The sequence below is a fragment of the Pinus tabuliformis genome, chromosome 5_2 (genome assembly GCF_031772625.1).
Source record: "Pinus tabuliformis cultivar Carrire ecotype Pingquan chromosome 5_2, CPIR1, whole genome shotgun sequence".
NCBI classification, from domain to species: Eukaryota; Viridiplantae; Streptophyta; class Pinopsida; order Pinales; family Pinaceae; genus Pinus; species Pinus tabuliformis.
The window spans coordinates 929,033,415-929,055,778 of NC_142306.1; positions in this window are offsets into that span (position 1 = coordinate 929,033,415).

Below are 22,364 nucleotides of genomic sequence, written 5' to 3' on the forward strand. Positions count from 1 at the left end.
TTGAAGGGAACTCAAGACTTTGGAATCAAGTATACACAGGTGGACGTCTTCAGCTTGATTGGATACTCTGATTCAGACTGCGATGGAGACAAAGAAACTGGGGTATCTACTTCAGGATATGCTATGAGTCTTGGATCAGGAGCTGTCTCCTGGAGATCACGCAAACAATCAGTTCCAACAGATTCCACAACAGAAGCAGAATACGTGGCAGCAGCTGAAGCAACAAAAGAAATTGTGTGGCTCAGGAAAATTCTTGAAGATTTGTAGGTAAAACAAGTACAATCAACTCCACTCATGATTGACAATACCTCTACAATAAAGTTGGCCAAGAACCAAAGTTCCATGATTGAACGAAGCACATCAATACTAAATATCATCTGATTCGACATCATGTTGAGGCCAAAACAATCCATCTTCTTCATTGTTCCACAAATGAGCAAATTGTAGACATCTTGACCAAAGTGCTTGGAAGAGAAAAGCTTGAACGATTCAGAATGATGCTTGGACTCACCAACATCCCTTCAGATTAAGGGGGGGAATGTTGACACCTAATCCTCATGATTGGGTGAATATAATGTAAATAGAAAAATAAGTAATATGAACAGTCATCGGGAGATGAAGTGAACAGTCTCTCCCTCATGTATATAATGAAGACCTACTTGAAGGAATAAGCATGAATCAATTTTTGGTTGAGGAGTTACTGCCTGGTCTGACAGAAATAAACCAGGGTTTTGAAGCTTTTTGTGGGATTCTTGTGGTAATGTGTCTTGGCATTGTTTCCTCTTTTGTTATTTAGTTTCTCTTATGTGTTATATGTTCCAGCATCTATTTCTTTCTTCTTAACTAAATGAATCAATATAGATAGGTGGAAACCATTGGTATTAGTGCTCTCCCTTGGGAACACATTTAGTTTTTAATGTTTTCAGATGTTTGAAGAGGACTCATGAACTTTGCATGCCCTCCTCAACTCCTCACTAGTCTTAGACTTGCCATCACACTCAATTCCAAGTGCCAAAACACCTACCTACCTCGCCCCATAGAACATCCTGCAAATCTGAGTTGATTTCCCAGACCCAAAGCTACCTTCTCCAATTGATCAAGCAACCAAAACCTAAAATCAAACCAGAAACCCTAATCTACTATACCTAGCCTAAAATAATCATTCATTTTCAATCATCTCAAGCCCTAATTGCCAGCATCCTAAGTGAGATTGACAAGGAGAGATCCCTCTCCCGACCTGGTAGGGCTAGCTACCAGGTTAAGCATGGTTTGATGTTACCCTAGACCTGCCTTCTCTTAGCCTGAGGTAGATTTAGGCTCTAACATAGTGGCGACCATACTGGGAAATGTAGTTTTATGTTCCTCAGCAAAATGTAATCCAGTTCAGATCTGATTGTTGATGGTGAAAAACAATCAGACACAACAAGGCTAAAATCATTCACTTGGCGACTCCAAATCAGTTTCAACATCAGATCTAAGGAATCCACTGGAGGATGAACCTAACCAGTAGAAACATGAAAGGACAATATGGAAAGATCAGGTATTCATGTTGGAATTTCATCCAAGATATTATGTTCTTTGTTATAAATTATTTCTTCTCGTTTCCTGAGAATGTCAAGAAGGCTTTATGAAGTATACTATCTTTGAGAAAACATCCCAGACCCGCATTTGATTCTTTCCCTTTGAAGATTGTGAATACAAAATATTTGCATGCCTTTGATCTTGATCGAGACCCTTCTTCTGAATCTTGTGATGATCGTCTTCAAACTGATGAGCCTCAAGAGACCAAGACTGATTCTGCACCTTTTGTACATACCCCTATACCTTGTAAAATTTCAGATTGATACAAGCCTCTGATTTTACCTCCTATATCCCATGCTTTCCCTAAAAATCATGACATATATCTACCAAGATTTGATGGTGACTGTGATGGCATTACTGTTGAGAGACATGTATTGAATTTTGAGTCTTTTCTCGACCTTTTTGAAGTTGATGAAGAAGATGTTAGTATTAGGCTTTTTTCTCTTTCTTTGCAAGGCAAAGTCAAGAGTTGGTTCAAAACCCTACCTGATGTGAGCATCTCAGATTTCCAGCAGTTCATCAAAGTTTTCCTCAATAGGTGGGTGGTTAGACAAAACCCTTTCTTGATTATAGAAGAGTATAACCAGCTAAAAATACTGCCAAGGGAGACGGTGCAACAATTTTCTACCAAGTTTAACCAAGTCTATTTTTCGATGCCTGTTAGTATAAGGCCTCCTCCTGGATCTTCTCTCTTGCACTACCCGGAAGCCTTTGATCCGGAAATGGAGTTTCAGCTGAGGGAAAGGAACCTTGCAACACTTGAAGAGATGGAGAACAATGCAGTAGATGTAGAGGCTCATTTGCTGATCAAAAGCACAAAGTTGAAGGAAGAAGAGAGGAAGAACATAGATCCAGAGGAATCGACATCTTTTGAGGTAAAGCTCGACATTTTGGTAAGTGCAGTAGAAGAGATGATGCAAAATATCACCACAAGGAATGATTATGATGTTCAAGACCGTGGCTCATTGATTGAAGAAGAACAAGAGGCTGATCCAAAACTTTTTCTTTCTTATCCCAGTTGTCATAGATCTGATAATGATTGTTTTGTAGATCATCTTGGAGAAGAGAGATTTGTTGATATGACATGTATGCTTGATGATGTATTTTATACTGATGATTTGCCTCAGTTTGATCAGTATGATAATGATTATGTTCTCCAAACAGAAGCTACTCTTGCAAACAAATCAACAGCTAGTTTGTGAGAGGAGGAAGTTCACTTTCAGCTCGAATACAGTGATCAGCCATTGCATATCATCTATGGAAGTGAGGAGGAAAGTGCATCAAATTTTCAAGTAAGTGAAGGATCTTTGCCTTTTTGTTTTTCTTCGTTTTAGTTCATCAGAGACAACTTTCATGCAATCAGAAATCAACCGTCTATAAGTTTCGATCTTGACCATCTTGAGGGTAGTGAAATCCTTGTTCAAGACTTTTCATATCCAGAGTTGCAGTCTCCGAATACCATTGATTGTCAAGTTGCAAATGAAGACTTGGAAGCTGAAACATATGATCAAATGATGCCAGATGATTCCATACCATTTTGTTTTGAATCATTTCAGTTTTGAAGGGAAAATTGCATAGTATATCTTCAAATGAGCAGGATGTAGGAAATCATGTAATATCATCGGAAACAATAGAAAATGGGTTGCAACAGTCTTTTCAAGTTTTTCACGATCCAATAGCTGATGTGATGGATGATGTCTGCAGTCAAAGTCCTTCTCCATTAGTTAACTATGAGCTTGAAAAAAGTATGGATACAAACTTGATCTGGCAGCTAGTTTCTTTGTCATTATTAGCAGGCGTCTCATCACAAAGCTCAGACAAAATTTTGCATTCATGGTACGAGGAGAAGAAAAGTAATCCATTAGATGAGCTAAGTCCCAGTGTGCATGAATTTCAAGATCCTTATGCAGTGTTTTTGGAGTTAGATGGAGAATCCATAGTATTCAACGGATCTGTTTACAAGTTTTCATGGGAGTTGCCTTTCAGTAGTTCTTTCTTGTTGTTCATAAGCAAGCACTTGTGGAGAATGAAAACAACAACCAAAATGCTTACTTGGTTGCATTGGTTGTTTCATTTCACTTGATCATGAGATGAATGGAACAACTAGAGTAGGTTGTATTGAATAAGCTCCATTTTGAGCATATTTTCCAATTTGTCAATTGTGTTTTAGTCTTGAGTCATTTTTTGTTTCAGTCAGTTTCAAGATAGTTTCAGCTGAGTGTCCAGTTTAAGCTCTTGAGAGTCTTCTTTTAGTTTTGAATTAGTCAGTTCAACTATGATTCTTGAGTCAAAGTTTCATAGTAATTGGTTTTTGGGTGTTTTGAAGTTATTGACTCCATATTGCCCAATGGATAAAGCACTGGTCTGCTCTCCCAAAGATCTGCGGTTCTTGGCACCTCCCAGGGGCTACCATCCCCATTGGAGCCAATGTTAGTGTCAGTCTCTGAAGCCTTCCACCAGCGATCAAACATGCTCTTACAAAGTGGTTTTAGGATTTCAAAGTCAAATTTTGTCATTTCAGTGAGTCTTCAAGTAAAATTTGGTCATTAGGTATTAGGTTTAGGATTTGTTTTCACTTCTTTCAAAGTTGTCCAAATGTCAGTCCATGTCACCATTCAGATGAGTGTACCATCATTCAGAGAGATGTCATCATCATTTCAGGTTCCAATGGGTCATTTTACACCTTGTTCATGTTTCAGTTGTGCTTGGGTGAGATTCATTTCCCTCTCCTAGGGTTTTGAAGGTAATTTCTCTTGTATGGTAAAATCATCAACAAACCTTGCATCCTGATGCTCATACACCTTCCCCTATCCTTAATGTACCTTATTAAACACTTCCCATCACTTATATCCCTCAAATCATTTTCCCACAAAGCTTAGTTTCTTGCTACAATTTGACAATTTTCTAGGCTAAGCCTGTGTTTTTCCTTTTTGGACACCTTCCCATCACTCAATCTTTTAAATTACACTTTCCCTATTTACTAACATCCCTCCCTACTTCCCAAAATTTTCTCAAGAATTTAGAAGCCCCTTATCCCCTTCATTTTACTTCATTTCGACAAATACCCTGTTCCACACATCAGGATAGGTTTTACTCAAATGATGTTTCTGAGCATGAAAAGATGAATTTGAGAAATGTGAGAGAGGTTTTTGTCCCTTAGTGGCCCAAGAAGAATAGCCCCTTTCAGTTTTTACATAGCTTTCATGGTTTGGGATAAATGTTGAAAACATCATTCATCTCAGGAGGATTATTTCACCTCTAAAGTGACCTTGGGAAAATCAAGATTTCTCCTAGATTGGTTGGCCAAATGACATGCTGGATGAGTCAAAGGGTAACTAGACACAAAGAGCCTTCCAATGAGCTATCATGAGCTCAATTTGGAGTTGAGGAAGACCTTCACAAGTTGGTTGCAACAGCATTCTGCATTTAGGCAGCCTCATTTTGCACATTTTGACTAGTCTTGGGAGATTTGACCTTTGATAGGGAAAATGATCTCCAAATTGGAAAATTCAAAATGTTTTGGAAAGTAGACTCGACAAGCTTTCCAACAAGCTATCCCCGCCCAATTTGGACACTAGGAACGCCTCCAAAAGTGGTCTGTGAAAAGGCACTGTGCACCTGGCAGCCTGAGCTGAGCATCGAAAAGGCGCTACACACCTGTGGCAGGCTTCTAGTGTAAAATTACACTGGCGCTGCGCATAAAAAAGGCACCTATGTGAGGGAACTGCGCACCTGTCAAACTCTTCAAAATCACTACAATTTGCCTCAATTCTCCAAATTTTCCTCTTGACAAGTAAGTAACACAATTATTCTTGTTGAAAAAGGGTTTTTTCATCAGTCTATGGTAATTGTGTTTATCAAAAACCAAATCCTAGTTTTCACCAAACCCTCTCATATACTTTATAGCTCATTCATAGATTGTTGCCATATCTCATCCATTGGTTGTCCCCCTAAAACCCTATTCCCTCATACAAATTTCCCTAGATCTCATCCCTTTATACAAATTTCCCAAACCCTACACTATCCCTAAACCCCAACCCCATATAAACCCTATCCTACATATACCTTCTTCCCACATATAAAACTCCCAAACCCTACCTCAGATACACAAACTTTACACTATCCCTGAAATCCTATTCCCTAAATTCCCAAAACCATAGTCATCCCCTTCATACCCTATTCCCTCAAACCCTACATCACATTAAATCTCACTCATCTCCCTGTCTCATCCCACTCATTCCCTTTCTTTTGAAAATCTCTGCATACTCATCATTCATCCACACTACCTTTCTTTCCTCACTAGCATTTATAGTCAATCAAGCCAATGGACAGTGATTATGGAGATTTTGTCCTTGTGGACCATGAGGTGGCACAAGAGGTGGGTGTCATGGACTTGGATGCTCAAAATACAAGGAGTGTCAAATATTTGATCATCAAGGAAAAAGATTTGTAATGCAAGGACAAAGAGGCTAAAAGCCAAACTAAGAAGAGTCTTGAGGAACAAGAAAGAGCAAGATAAACTCAAGATCTTGGCTGAAACATTATTGGCTCATCAAAGCACTTAACAAGGGTCAATCATGCCAAATTTCAAGAAATATGGAGAAATTTTTGTCAATTTTGAAAATTTTAATGCAAAAACAGGTTTTTTCAATAGGTGGCGTTGCACTTTTGTTGGGGATACTTTCTTGCAAAAACGTTTATATTTTTGGAATCAGCATGGAAAAATATGAAAGATCAAAAATGGCTGAGAAGTTTGGACAAGTTCTAGGTCTCCAAAAGGGAAAAAAACACCTAAAAAGTGCCCTCTTTGCCACTTTTTTGCCACACATGAAGTAGTCTTCGGAGAATCGGTTTTTGGAGGGGCAAATGGACTCCAAATTCAGAAATTCAAACTGTTCCAGAAATTAGACTCAACAAGCTTTCCAACAAGCTATCCTACACCTGATTTGGATTCCGGGAAGTCTTCCAAAATTGGCCTAGCAAAAGTGATGTGCATTAAAATCTTGACGCAGTGCATTAAATGAATTTTTCCAGTTTTGCCTGATTTTCCAGATTTTTCTTAGTTTTCTTGGGAGATCACTTTTTCTTCATTTCTTGGTAAATGTAAGCATGTTAAATGATGAATTCGATGTAATATGGTTGAAAATCACTTCATAGGGTAGATACATCAAATTCCAAGTGGTTTTGAGCTGTAATGAATTTGTTTCCTTGGTTTTAGAGGCAAGCTGTTCCATTGCCTATATTCCTGTTCTTAGCTTAGATATCGTTGAAACCACCCCTCTTCTCATGGATTCAACCCTGATAGCTAGCATGAGTGGTTGCTTTGCCTATATTATGTGATTTATTAGACATTTGTAAAGGTTGTACTTTGTCAGAAGTGTTGGGCTCACTGAACATTTTATATCAGCAGTTTGGCAAGGAAATAAACCAGGGTTTTGCAGCTTTTTGTGGGATTCTTGTGGTAATGTGTCTTGGCACTGTTTCTTCTTTTGTTGTTTAGTTTCTTCTATGTGTTATATGTGCCACCATCTATTTATTTCTTCTTAACTAAATGAATCAAGATAGATGGGTGGAAACCATTGATATCAATGCTCTACCTTGGGAACACATTTAGTTTTTAATGCTTTCAGCTGTTTGAAGAGGACTCATGAACTTTGCATGCCCTCCTCCTCACTAGTCTTAGACTTACCGTCACACTCAATTCCAAGTGCCAAAACACCTACCTACCTCGTCTCACAGAACATCCTGCAAATCTGAGTTGATTTCCCGGACCCGAAGTTGCCTTCTCCAATTGATCCAGCAACCAAAACCTAAAATCAAACTAGAAACCCTAATCTACTATACCTAGCCTAAAATCAACATTCATTTTCAGTCATCTCAAACCCTAATTGCCAGCATCCTAAGTGAGATTGACAAGGAGAGAGCCCTCTCCCGACCTGGTAGGGATAGCTACCAGGTTAAGCGTGGTTCGATGTTACCCTAGACCTTCCTTCTCTCAGCTGAGGTAGATTTAGGCTCTAACATAGTGGCGACCATACTAGGGAATGTAGTTTTATGTTCCTCAGCAAAATGTAATCCAGTTCAGGTCTGATTGTTGATGGTGAACAACGATCAGACACAGCAAGGCTGAAATCATTCACTTGGCGACTCCAAATCAGTTTCGACATCAATTCCAAGGACTCCACTGGAGGATAAACCTGACCAGCAGAAAAATGAAAGGAAAATATGGAAAGATCAGGTATTCAAGTTGGAATTTCATCCAAGACATTATGTTCTTTGTTATAAATTATTTCTTCTCGTTTCCTGAGAATTTCAAGAAGGCTTTACGAAGTATACTGTGTTTGAGAAAATATCCCAGACCTGCATTTGATTCTTTCCTTTTGAAGATTGTGAATACAAAATATTCGCATGCCTTTGATCTTGATCGAGACCCTTCTTCTAAATCTTGTGATGACCGTCTTCGAACTGATGAGCCTCAAGAGACCAAGACTGATTCTGCACCTTCTGTACATACACCTATACCTTGTAAAATTCCAGATCGATACAAGCCTCTGATTTTACCTCCTATATCCCATGCTTTCCCTAAAAATCATGACCTATATCTACCAAGATTTGATGGTGACTATGACGACATTACTACTGAGAGACATGTATTGAATTTTGAGTCTTTTCTCAACCTTTTTGAAGTTGATGAAGAAGATGTCAGTATTAGGCTTTTTGCTCTTTCTTTGCAAGGCAAAGTCAAGAGTTGGTTCAAAACCTTGCTTGATGCGAGCATCTTAGATTTCCAGCAGTTTGTCAAAGTTTTCCTCGATAGGTGGGTGGTCAGACAAAACCCTTTCTTGATTATAGAAGAGTACAACCAGCTGAAAACACTACTACGGGAGACAATGCAACAGTTTTCTACCAGGTTTAACCAAGTCTATTTTTCAATGCCAGTTAATATAAGGCCTCCTCTTGGATCCGCTCTCTTGCACTACCCGGAAGCCTTTGATCCAGAAATGGAGTTTCAGTTGAGGGAAAGGAACCTTGCAACACTTGAAGAGATGCAGAACAGTGCAGTAGATGTAGAGGCTCATTTGCTGATCAGAAGGGCAAAGTTGAAGGAAGAAGAGAGGAAGAACATAGATCCAGAGGAATTGACATCTTTTGAGGTAAAGCTCGACATTTTGGTAAGTGCAGTAGAAGATATGATGCAAAAGATCACCACAAGGAATGATTATGATGTTCAATACCGTGGCTCGTTGATTGAAGAAGAACAAGAGGCTGATCCAAAACTTTTTCTTTCTTATCCTAGTAGTCATAGATCTAATAATGATTGTTTTGTAGATCATATTGGAGAAGAGAGATCTGTTGATATGACATGTATGCTTGATGATGAATTTTATACTGATGATTTGCCTCAGTTTGATGATGATTATGTTCTCCAAATAGAAGCTACTCCTGCACACAAATCAAAAGCTAGTTTGTGGGAGGAGGAAGTTCACTTTCAGCTCGAATACAGTGATCAGCCATTGCATATCAGCTATGGAAGTGAGGAGGAAAGTGCATCAAATTTTGAAGTGAAGGATCTTTGCCTTTTTGTTTTGCTTTGTTTCAGTTCATCAGAGACAACTTTCATGCAATCAGAAATCAACCATCGATAAGTTTCGATCTTGACCATCTTGAGGGCAGTGAAATCCTTGTTCAAGACTTTTCATATCCAAAGTTGTATTCTCCGAATTCCATTGATTTTCAAGTTGCAAATGAAGACTTGGAAGCTGGACCATATGATCAAATTATGCCAGATGATTTCGTACCATTTTTTTTTTGAATCTTTTCAGTTTTTGAAGAGAAAATTGCATAGTATATATTCAAATGAGCAGCCTGTAGGAAATCATGTAATCTCATCAGAAACAATAGAAAATGAGTTGCAACAGTCTTTTCAATTTTTTCACGATCCAATAGCTGATGTGTTGGATGATGTCTGCAGTCAAAGTCCTTCTCCATTAGTTAACTGTGAGCTTGAAAAAAGTATTGATATAAACTTGATCTCGCAAATGGTTTCTTTGTCATTATCAGTAGGCGTCTCGTCACAAAGCTCAGACAAAAGTTTGCATTCATGGTACGAGGATAAGAAAAGTAATCCATTAGATGAGCTAAGTCCCAATGTGCATGAATTTCAAGATCCTTATGCAGTGTTTTTGGAGTCAGATGGAGAATCCATAGTATTCAACAGATCTGTTTACAAGTTTTCATGGGAGTTGCCTTTCAGTAGTTCTTTCTTGTTGTTCATAAGAAATCACTTGTGGAGAATGAAAACAGTAGCTGGAATTCTTACTTAGTTGCATTGGTTGTTTCATTTCACTTGATCAGGTGATGAATGGAACAACTAGGTTGTATTGAATAGGCTCCTTTTTGAGCATATTTTCCAGTTTGTCAATTGTGTTTTAGTCTTGAGTCATTTTTTGTTTCAGTTAGTTTCAAGATAGTTTCAGCTGAGTGTCCAGTTTCAGCTCTTGAGAGTCTTGTTTTAGTTTTGAATTAGTCAGTTCAACTATGAGTCTTGAGTCAAAGTTTCATAGTAATTGGTGTTTGGGTGTTTTGAAGTTATTGACTCCATCTTGCCCAATGGACAAGGCACTGGTATGCTCTCTTAAAGATCTGTGGTTCTTGGCACCTCCCAGGAGCTACCATCCCCATTGGAGCCAATGTTAGTGTCAACATTTGAAGCCTTCCACCAGCGATCAAACATGCTCTTACAAAGTGGTTTTAGGATGTCAAAGTCAAATTTTGTCATTTCAGTGAGTCTTCAAGTAAAATTTGGTCATTAGGTATTAGGTTTAGGATTTGTTTTCACTTCTTTCAAAGTTGTCCAAATTTCGGTCCATGTCACCATTCAGATGAGTGTACCACCATTCAGAGAGTTGTCATCATCATTTCAGGTTCCAATGGGCCATTTTACACCTTGTTCGTGTTTCAGTTGTGCTTGAGTGAGACTCATTTCCCTCTCCTAGCGTTTTGAAGGTAATTTCACTTGTATGGTCAAATCATCAACAAATCTTGCATCCTGATGCTCATACACCTTCCGCTATCCTTAATGTTCCTTATTAAACACTTCCCATCACTGATATCCCTCAAATTCCTCATTTTCCCACAAACCCTAGTTTTTTGCTACAATTTGACAATTTTCTAGGCTAATCCTGTGTTTTTCCCTTTTGGACCCCTTCCCCTCACTCAATCTTTGAAATTCCACTTTCCCCTATTTTCTAACATCCCTCCCTACTTCCCAAAATTTTCTCAAGAATTTAGAAACCCCTTATCCCCTTCATTTCACTTCATTTCGACAAATCCATTGTTTCACACATCAGGATAGGTTTTACTCAAATGATTTTTCTGAGAATGAAAAGATGAATTTGGAAAAAGTGAGAGAGTTTTTTGTCCCTCAGTGACCCAAGAAGAAAATCCTCTTTCAGTTTTTACACATCTTTCATGGTTTGGGAGAAATTTTGAAAACATCATTGGCCTCAGGAGGATTAATGCACCTCTGGAGTGACGTTGGGAAAATCAAGCTTTCTCCTAGCTTGGTTGGCCAAATGACTTTCTTGATGAGTCAAATGATAACTAGACATAAATATCTTTCCAATGAGCTATCATGAGCTCAATTTGAAGTTGAGTAAGACCTCCATAAGTTGACTGCAACAACACTCTGCATTTAGGCAGCCTCATTTTGCACATTTTGACAAGTCTTGGTAGATTTGACTTTTCATAGGGAAAATGACCTCAAAATTGGAAAATTCAAGATGTTCTAGAAATTATACTCAATAAGTTTTCCAACGAGCTATCCCCTGCGCAATTTTGAAACCGGGAAGGCCTTCAAAAGTGGTCTACAAAAAGGCGTTGTGCACTTGGTAGCCGGCCCTGTGCATAAAAAAGATGTTGCGCACATGTGGCAGGTTTCCAGTGTAAAATTACACTGGCGCTGCGCATACAAAAGGCACTGCACACCTGTGTGAGGGAACTGCGCACCTGTCAAACTCTTCCAAATCACTCCAATTTGCCTCAATTCTCCAAATTTGCCTCTTGACAAGTAAGTAACACAATTATTCTTGTTGAAAAAGGGTTTTTTGCATTAGTCTATGGTAATTGTGTTTATCAAAAACCAAACCCTAGTTTTCACCAAACCCTCTCATATACTTTAAAGCTCATTCATAGATTGTTGTCATATCTCATCCATTGGTTGTCCCCCTAAAACCCTATTCCCTCATATAAATTTCCCTAGATCTCATCCCTTCATACAAATTTCCCAAACCCTACACTATCCCTAAACCCTACCCACCATATAAACCCTATCCTACATATACCCTCTTCCCACACATAGAACTCCCAAACCCTACCTCACATACACAAACTTTACACTATCCCTGAAATCCTATTCCCTAAATTCCAAAAACCATAGTCATCCCCTTCATAACCTATCCCCTCAAACCCTACATCACATCAAATCTCACTCATCTCCCTGTCTCATCCCACTCATTCCATTTCTTTTGAAAATCTCTGCATACTCATCATTCACCCACACTACCTTTCTTTCCTCACTAGCATTTACAGTCAATCAAGCCAATGGACAGTGATTATGGAGATTTTGTCCTTGTGGACCATGAGGTGGCACAAGAGGTGAGTGTCATGGACTTGGATGCTCAAAATCCAAGGAGTGTCAAAGATTTGATCATCAAGGAAAAAGATTTGTAATGCAAGGACAAAGAGGCTAAAAGCCAAACTAAGAAGAGTCTTGAGGAACAAGAAAGAGCAAGATAAACTCAAGATCTTGGCTGAAACATCATTGGCTCATCAAAGCACTTAACAAGGGTCAATCATGCCAAATTTCAAGAAATATAGAGAAATTTTTGTCAATTTTGAAATTTTTAATGCAAAAAACAGGCTTTTTCAATAGGTGCGCAGTGCCACCGGTGCTGCGCTTTTGTTGGGGATACTTTCTTGCAAAAAAGTTTATATTTTTGGAATCAGCATGGAAAAATATGAAAGATAAGAAATGGCTAAGAATTTTGGACAAGCCCTAGGTCTCTAAAAGGGAAAAAAACACCTAAAAAATGCCCTCTCTGCCGGTTTTTTGCCACACAGGAAGTAGTCTTGGGAGAATCAATTTTTGGAGGGGCAAATTGACTCCAAATTCATAAATTCAAGTTTTTCTAGAAAGTAGACTCGAAAATATTTCCAACAAGATATCCTGCACCTAATTTTGACTCTGGGAAGCCTTCCTAAATTGGCCTAGAAAAATCGCTTCCCATTAAAATCTTGGTGCTGCATATTAAATAAATTTTGACAGTTTTTCTTGATTTTCTAGATTTTTCTTAGTTTTCTTGGGAGACCACTTTTTCTTCATTTCTTGGTAAATGTAAGCATGGTAAATGATGAATTCGATGTAATATGGTTGAAAATCACTTCATAGGGTAGATACATTAAATTCCAAGTGGTTTTGAGCTGTCATGAATTGGTTTCCTTGGTTTTAGAGGCAGGTTGTTCCACTACCTATATTCCTGTTCTTAGTTTAGATATGGTTGAAACCACCCATCTTCTCATGGATTTGACCCTGATGGCTAGAATGAGTTATTTCTTTGCCTATATTATGTAATTTATTAGTCATTTGTAAAGGTTGGACTTTGGCAGAAGTTTTGGGCTCACTGAACATTTTGTATCAGCAGTTTGGCAAGGAAATAAACCAGGGTTTTGCAGCTTTTTGTGTAATTCTTGTGGTAATCTGTCTTGGCACTATTTCTTTTTTTTTTTTATTTAGTTTCTCCTATGTGTTATATGTGCCAGTATCTATTTCTTTCTTCTTAACTAAATGAATCAAGATAGATAGGTGGAAACCGTTGATATCACTGCTCTACCTTGGGAACACATTTAGTTTTTAATGTTTTTAGCTGTTTGAAGAGGACTCATGAACTTTGCATGCCCTCCTCAACTCCTCACTAGTCTTAGACTTACCATCACACTCAATTCAAAGTGCCAAAACACGTACCTACCTCGCCCCACAGAACATCCTGCAAATATGAGTTGATTTCCCGGACCCAAAGCTGCCTTCTCCAATTGATCCAGTAACTAAAACCTAAAATCAAACCAGAAACCCTAATCTACTATACCTAGCCTAAAATCAACATTGATTTTCAGTCATCTCAAGCCCTAATTTCCAGCATCCTAAGTGAGATTGACAAGGAGAGAGCCCTCTCCCAACCTGGTAGGGCTAGCTACTAGGTTAAGCGTGGTTTGATGTTACCCTAGACCTGCCTTCTCTTAGCCTGAGGTAGATTTAGGCTCTAACAGAAACAAGACAGGAAAACCCACTTAGAGGTGCACAAGGAGGTATGGTGCATAAAATGCAAGGGTCAGGGGCACGACAAAGGCCATTGCCCAATGTTTGTGAATAACCTTGTGGGAGGAGGGCTAATTCCACTAAGACCGGAGGCACAAGCAGTACCAGGAATGGTGCCTACATTATGGTGTGCGATTTGTCAGATAGGAGGAAAGCATGCTACAGATAATTTCCATCTATTATAGAAGTACACGCAGAATTCACAACAGTTGTTCTGTAGTTTTTGTAGGTCTGTAGGACATGATGAGCGCACCTGTAGGAGTCATGAGCTAATGATGGACCAGACCCCTACATATAGGGTTAAGGTCGAAACGCGGCCCCTTGACCATAACGCAGGGATAGCACGAACTAGATTTCAGGGGCACGGACGAGGCCGAGGTGGAGGGGGACCAGGAAGAGGTCAAGGAAAACTAATATGTTACAATTGTGGAGGGCCAGGACATTATGCCCGCGATTGCACAAATCCAACGCGACCATCATGTTTGTATTGCACAATGTTTGATCATGAGATAGAGGATTTTCCCACACTAATAGCAAGGTTGCGTGATAAGGGAACTCTCCAACCTCCCCCGACTCAGAACCTGCAAATGATGAGGTATGAACCGCACAAGGAAGATCCGAATGTAAATATCATGCTCCGAAGTGGAATTACGACAGGGGATGACAAAGGCAAGCGACCTAAAGAAAGTACCTAGGTTCGCAAGGCTCCATTGAAGGAACTCGAATTTTATTTGGAGCGCGCTAAGGAGACTTTCATGGAAGCTAAGAAGAGCTTCGCAGAAGCCTCCACTTCGGGAGCTAAAGATAGACTGGAGTTGGAAATGGACCCATTGATGCTCACTACATTTTTGAAGACATGCATGAAGCTGCTGTGCGACAACAAGGTGGTAAAGGGACTACAAGAACTCATAACTAGATGCACTGGGACCGCTCCAGGAGAACCGCGTGTAATCCGAAAGCTTGGGAAACACACGACAAGAACAGGGAGAGAGATGAGATTGACCACACATATTGGGGAATATGAGATGGACCAACTGATTCTGGATCTAGGATCGGATGCGAATGTCCTGCCAAAATAGACATGGGAGCACATGGGAAGGCCTGTGATGCAATGGTCTCCCATCCATCTACGAATGGTGAATCAACAAAAGATCCTACCTATGGGGAGATTGGAGGGAATCACAGTAGATGTTGAAGGAGCAAGCGCGCTAGCAGATTTCAAAGTAATAGAGATTGTTGATGACAGTAATCCCTACCCCGCGCTATTGGGAATAGATTGGGCCACTGACATGAATGGAGTGATAAATCTGAAGAAGTGCAAGATGATCTTTGAGAAAAAGTCACTACGTGTAGTGGTACCCTTAGACCCTGCAGAAGGATCGCGCTAAATGGAGCTAGTGCGCGACCACGACAACGACGACGATCTAGACTGTATCTACAAGATAACCGCGTGGGAGCAAGACTGGGTAAACCCAACCATCGATGGCCAACTCTCCTAGGAGCGCGAAGGCTCCTGCACATCAAATTCTAACAAGGAGATAGAACGATGGCAGAACCGGTTACACGAGGTAACCACGCTCAACTGTAACATGATGACGAGATCATTGCGCTGCGTAGCAACAAAGTTAAGAGATTTGCCTACGTATGATGGGTTAAGCAAGGTGGATGACTTCCTAAACAAATTTGAAAAAGAAGTACCGGAACAAAAACATTTTGAATCTCTGAAATGGGTACTATGCACTATGCCCGCAAGATGGTGGGGTACGCACCAACGAAGTTTTGAGGACTGGCGCGAATGCAAAAGGATGATGCACATACAGTTTGGGAAGCCACCAATGCGATTAATAAATAAGATTGTCAGATGAACTGGCCGGTGCACCCACCTATCCAAGTGGATACAGGCATATGGTGCAGTAGGAGACACAATCAGTAAGTAGGTGCGGGTAAGGCAATGGCGCAAACAAACCCTCTGGTTGGAACCATGGAGTATGGAAAGACCAAGTGCATCGAAGGATATCTGTGAAAGCCTTTAAAAAAGTATGTGAAGCGTTGAACAAGGTCCACAATGTGGAGCACACTGACTGGGAGTTGCGCTTACCAATGGTTCTATGGGCCTATAGGACTATGTGCAAGAATCTGACGGCACAGGCACCTCCGAGGTTGGAATATGAGGCAACCGCCCTAATCCCCCATGGAGCATGAAATGTCTAGTCCGTGCATGCTAGCACCAGTAGATATGATGGCTCACGATTCCTTGAAAGAAGGGATCACACAGCCGAAAGAAGCAGAATGCTTGGGACTTGAGGAAGAAGTCCAACAGAGAAATTTTAGGCTCCAAGAACTTGAGAAGGAAAGGGTGCAATTAAGAAAGAAAAGCACTTTGGTAGAAGTAGAAGTCAAGAAACTGGAGGACGAGATAAAGGAAGATTTTCTTGATGAGAAGACCAGGGTGACAAAACAAGGTGTGCATGGTCACACTGATTGGTTTGAGACCTATTGCCACGAATTGATCAGTCTGATGCCTTGGCTTGAACCTCACATTACTAAGCAAATTGACCATGGTAGTGCATTGCAGAGGCTAACATGTGCAATACTGTCTGTAACAACGAAAGTTGGGTATTTCTTGGAGAACGCGATGGATGATAGGATGAAACTTTACATAGGTGGTGCGACCACCTGACTAGCTGAGGGAAGTACAGTCTTAGCTCTCCAGGTAGTTGAAAGGAAGCATGGGACTATAAAATACTCTGCCCAGGAGCTGCACGATGTTGAAGTTGCACGCAGAGACAAAGAGTCACAAGGTCTGCGACCACGCACAAGTCGCTGCGCTACCACGCGGGTTGGCAAGAAAGTGACTGTTGAAGTCACTATTCACGATGGGATGTTCAACTTCAGGCCAAATGGAGGGGGCGGCAGGTATTTAAGATGCGATTTATGGGCAAGATTTGGGAAAATCTACCGCCAAAGGAGCATTAAAGAACCGGATGTGGGGGGAACGATCAAATTCAAATTCAAAAGGCATTATAAATTATAGAGGATGGCCTAGGAAACAACACTTGGTCATTTGTGAATTGAGCTATTGAGCAGAGCCCTGTTTATTTTGTGCCAAGCATTGATTGAGCCCCTGAGTTCGTGAGTTCTAGATTTTTGGTCGAACGCGATGGCAACATCTGAGGAAGTTATGAGAATACCAGAAAAAACCGTCGAAGAGGCCGCACAGGCCTTGACTATGGGGGATGCTCTGGAAGGTGCCACAATTGTGGCAAAAATCTCGAAATCACCACGCACAACAAGACCGAAGAAGGACAAACAAGCGATGGTTCCTGTATGTGTGTCCTTGGGGAACCCGATGCACACCAAGTTGTCAATGGATGACAAGGGGAAGGCCGCCACCATAGAAACTGATGAAGAAGAGGAAGACCTAGAGGACCTGATTATCGAAGAGGACGAGGATGAAGGCATGGGGGAGGAAGCCGAGCTCGCGCACCCCCCGACAAAACTGCTCGCCTATATCCCCCCACGGAAAGGAAAGGCTAAAGTGCCTAAGGACCTTGATGAGACCAAAAGCTCGCTCCAGACCCTGCTCCTCCCAGACAACATTATTTTGAGGGCACTCACCTAGGACGGGTGCCGAGCTTAAAATTCTAAGATTGGGACCTCGCTGACCATGAGAAGTTCACTCACCTTGCGACCGCAAACCTCATGAGGCCCAATCAGAACACTGTGGTGGGGGTTACATAATTAGAGTCAAGAAAGTGGTTACGCGGAGTGGAAAGGGCCGGACTACTTAACCTGCTTTGGGTGCCGCATTTCCATTCCGCCCCAATAACCATTTTTGTCATCAATTAGCTGCTCTACCTAGTGCATGATGGGAATTTTTGGCTGGAGGAGCCCATCTCCATCACGGTAGACTTGTTTCACCAAATTTCTAGGCTTCCATGCAAATGGGAGGACCCTGCAGACATCTCAGAAGGAAAAAGTAGTGATTTGGCCATCACGGAGGCCATGAAGAAGAAGTACAAGCTGACCAAGAAGAAGATGAGTTACACCATATCCAGCATCCACGATAAAGTAGTATGAGTGGTGACCCAAATATTGGCCAGTAAGGTTATGCGCAAGTGCCACGCGAACGAGTTACCCACGCCGGTTGTAGCACTTGCTAGACAATGTGCAAAGGGGGTCTAATTCAACTGGTCAGAGTTCCTCTGCAAGGAATTCTTGGAGAATTTCCGCGAAGCTCAGGAATAGGGAAAAATGTTCCACTATGCATGGCTTTTGTTCTCCATAGTTCTCGTGGTAGGAGAATTGCCCAAAGATAGTTAATGCCCCATAATTGACAGGAATCTATCTGAGGCCGTGAAGTATGCTTCACTCTGGGCCACAAAGAATGCCGAAAGGATCCGTGACAGTAAAATATTCTAGTTGTTCATGAAGATGAATCTCAGGATGGGGATCAATCACAAGCTGCGGTTGTCTCCCACTATTTACAACAGCCTGCAGAGTTTTGCGGAATTTAAAGCAAACATCCACAATATATACATCATAGCATGCAAAGACTCAGACAAACAATGGAGGAAGCTACCCGTTGTCGCTACAGATGATGTCATCTTCAATGTCTTGGAGACATGGCCGTCGGAGTGGCGTGCCCCCGACATCACGGAAATAGAGAAGTCAGTGGCACAAAGGCAGAAAGAAGAAGCCAAACTGTGCATAGCCCAGTTGGCAAAAAAACGAAGGAAGGAGGCAGTGGCAGCCAAAGCACGGATGGCACAGGACACTGCACAAACAGCGACTGAACAGGAAAAGGTAGCAGTAGCAGTAGCACAAGAGGCAGCCATGAGGGCGCGCGAGGGCCAAAAGTTGCCTTCACATGAACATGAAGCAGATGAAGAAGGGGGAGGAACGGACCCACAAACCACGTCAACACAATTCGATTGCCCAGACCCGATCGAGCAAACAGATCCATGCAAAAAGGTCAAGGCATAAAAATTGTGTATGGACCCAATCACCCTTACTGAGGATGATTTGCATGACATCGGTGAAACAGTGCCCGATGTCACCTCCAAGGCCCTCCAGGATTTCATGTTGGAGAACCAAATTTTGTTGGGGGCCCTCAAGACACAGCTGTAGGAGTTGCAGGTGCACACTCCTCAGACTAGTACCCTTTCGACTAGCCTCGCAGTCGGAACAACGACAAAAAAACAGTTGACGTGCGCCCGGGTGACGAATATCGTCATGTTGCCAAAAGGGGCACTAGTGACAGAAAATGAGGCCGATAGGCCTACGATTAGCATAATGAAGTGTCTTGGCATCAACCTGGCTGTGCTCCTGCGGGATACCTTATACGTTCTGCAGGATGGGATAACTGCAGAACTGCAGGCTAGGGAGAGCCGCGCACTGCAAGTCATCAACGAGTAGAAAATCAATATGGAACAATTGAGCTTGCAGTGTGATGAAATGGTGTCGCAGAATCGACAGCTAGAACAGGTAGTAAGTGATTCTTGTCAAAGCATCCTGGAGCTGGCCATCCCAGTGGACACTCCAGCAGAGGCATGCATCCTCATGTTAGCAGCAGGGGTACGAGAGACGCAAGAGGAATTGAAAAGGTTCAGCTGGATCTAAACCTCTAGATCGTCGAGTTGCAGTTAAAGGCACAGCCATCCACCCCTCCGAAAGTCAAAGAATAGCATGCTAGCGCTATTACAGTGGGCTTGGACGAAATTGACAATGCGGAGCGGGACTGCACCGGCATGTTGGAAGAGTCATTGGAAGTCCTCATAAGTTTATAGGAGGATCCCATCATCCAGCGCTTAAAGATAGAGGCAGAGAACTCCAACAACAATATGTCAAAGGAACTGCAGATATGGTGGCCCTCACCCAGAGGCTCGCGTGGATATAGTAGGCCAAAGTGCTAAAGGAAAAAGTGGACACGACACAACATAAGGAAGCGGTCCTGAAGGTGCGCGTTTAGCCTTGGATCGATGATGCATTCACTATCACAACAACAATTGAAAGCAAGCTCGCAAACATGCAGGGGGTACACATACAGATGTAGAGAAGCACTTCCAACAACGTGGTCTTAGAGCAACGCATGCAGCAGATCTAGTGGGCAGCAGCTCAGTGCACTACCGACCTTGCCGCAGTTCGAGCAGAGTTGGAGGGACTCCTGGCAAAGATCTCCGTGCCGACAGAGTGACTCGAGGGAGAGTCACGATGTTTGTGTTCGGGCTTGTTGGGCATGGAATCCCCCCAAGATGGTTTTTACGGAATCTTTTTGTAAAAGCCCCGTGAATTGCGGGCAGGAGGCGCGAAATTACAATAGAGTCATAGGGTTGTCTGCTCTAGTTTTTGTACTATAATGTCGGCTGGATAGACTTACCCATGGTCCATGGACAATGGGATTGTATAAATAAAGTGAGGCTCTAAGTTGTAAGGAAAAAGGATATTGAATGGGAAATGGAATGAATTGAGTCTAACTTTAGGGTGAGTCTATGAGTCGTAGAGTAGGAGAAGGCTCTACAGCTGAGTATGCAGAGGCCTAGTAGTCCGCAGCTGAGTGCTCGGACCCCTGTAGCTGAGTGCGTAGGGAAAGATGAGTCCATAACAGTTGGAAGAATCAATAAAGAGAAAGTTTACCATATTTCTATGCATCTTTTCCTTTTTCAATATATGTTTGGGTATAATTTGCAAATATATTGTTTATATGTTGTGCGAGCTTATTTGAATGTTTTGTATAAAAAATTATAACATAAAGCATCCAAATACGCAAAGGTAATTAACTGGTATAAGAAGATAATCAAGGACGTGGGTAATATCCCCGAGTGTGGCTCTAGCATCGCAAAAACTCCACAGTCCCTGGTTATGGCTGCAGAAAGACAATATATCAAGGCGTAAGGGACAGAGAAGGGCGCGAGGTAACCTGCATGCAAGGACACTCAGTGAGACCAGTCAAACCTCTCATACATCTCAAGGGTGTGGAAACCTTGCTCTAGCACCCTCCCATACTACTTCGGGTGAGACCTTAGTCTGCGCTCCGCAGACTGTTGCTGAAAGGGCCAATAGTACCGAGATTTTTTTGGCTAACTAACTCCGAACCTGGGTGAGGCCCTAACAAGCCAACATTGAGGAAAGAGGATGATGGGAATACATCACCATTAACCTATGGCAGTATGCATTGTAGAGAAAGAGTTGAGTCGAGCTCTCGTTCCCATTATCATACCAGAGACCAATAAGAAAGGTATAAAAAGTCTCGATATTCCAATGTTCATTTTTATTACAACCATATTGTTAATAATGAACAGAAGTCATGGCATAGAAGAACTTTTAGTTTTTGTGGATTGCATAACCATGTGTTTGTTCAGTGCTGGAGGAGAATATCAACACGAAAAAGGATGAGGCGTGAAAGACCCTCTGAACAAAATGCAAAGAAGAAGGTAAAGCAGATATGGATGAAGAAGGCTTATTGCATTCATTGCGACAGAGGTGGTCATCAAAGGGCCTCATTTTGGAGGCTCCATCTAGAGAAGCATCGCAAGGAAAAAGCATCCGTGCATAAACCAAGTGAAACAATTATTCGACCAATGAATGCGTCACAAGGAGATGACCTAGTCACTTTGATAAGTGAGAGATGGTTCTTCTAGGTGTGGTAAAATGGCATGGCCTTATTTTTCCAAATCATGTGTTGCATTTTAAACTATAAAAGTGATGATGTGTGTTCCATCACTTATTGCAGCAACAATGATGTTTGGCTTTATTTTGTGTTGCATTTAAAATTGTGAAAGTGATGATTTGTTTCCATCACTCGTTGAAGAAACAATAGTGTTTGGACTTATTTTTGTAAATCATGTGTTGCAGTGATGATGTGTGTTCCATCACTTGTTGAAGAAAAAATGATGTTTGGCCTTGTATTGATAGCTGAAGTATTTTTTCCATTTTTATGTAAACTTGACCACAGAGTATGTGTTATAAACTCGTGGCAAATATGGGATTCTTGGCTCATTTTTGGTCATACAGTGAAACATGTAATTTGCAAGATATTTTACTACAGGTCTGCAGGAGATGTAGGTGTCGGCTCATCACTTATGGCTCTGAAGGACAAAGGTGAAGGAGAAGGAAGGATGACCTATTAGGACACTTGTGGTGCAGACAATGTACAAAGCAGTTGCAAATTATTTAATGCTTTTGGAGGACCAAAATCTTCTCTTAGGGGGGAGGATTGATCTAAGAGGAGGATCCAGGAGGATTGATCCAGGAGGGTCCATGAGGATGGATCTAGGAGGATCTATGAGGATTGATCCAGGTGGATCTCTAAAAAGTACTAGTGGCATGGTAAGAAGGCTCAAAACTCAAAGTTTCATAATTTGGATAAATGTAGCATCATATCAAAGTGTTGGTCATCTTGATTCCAATG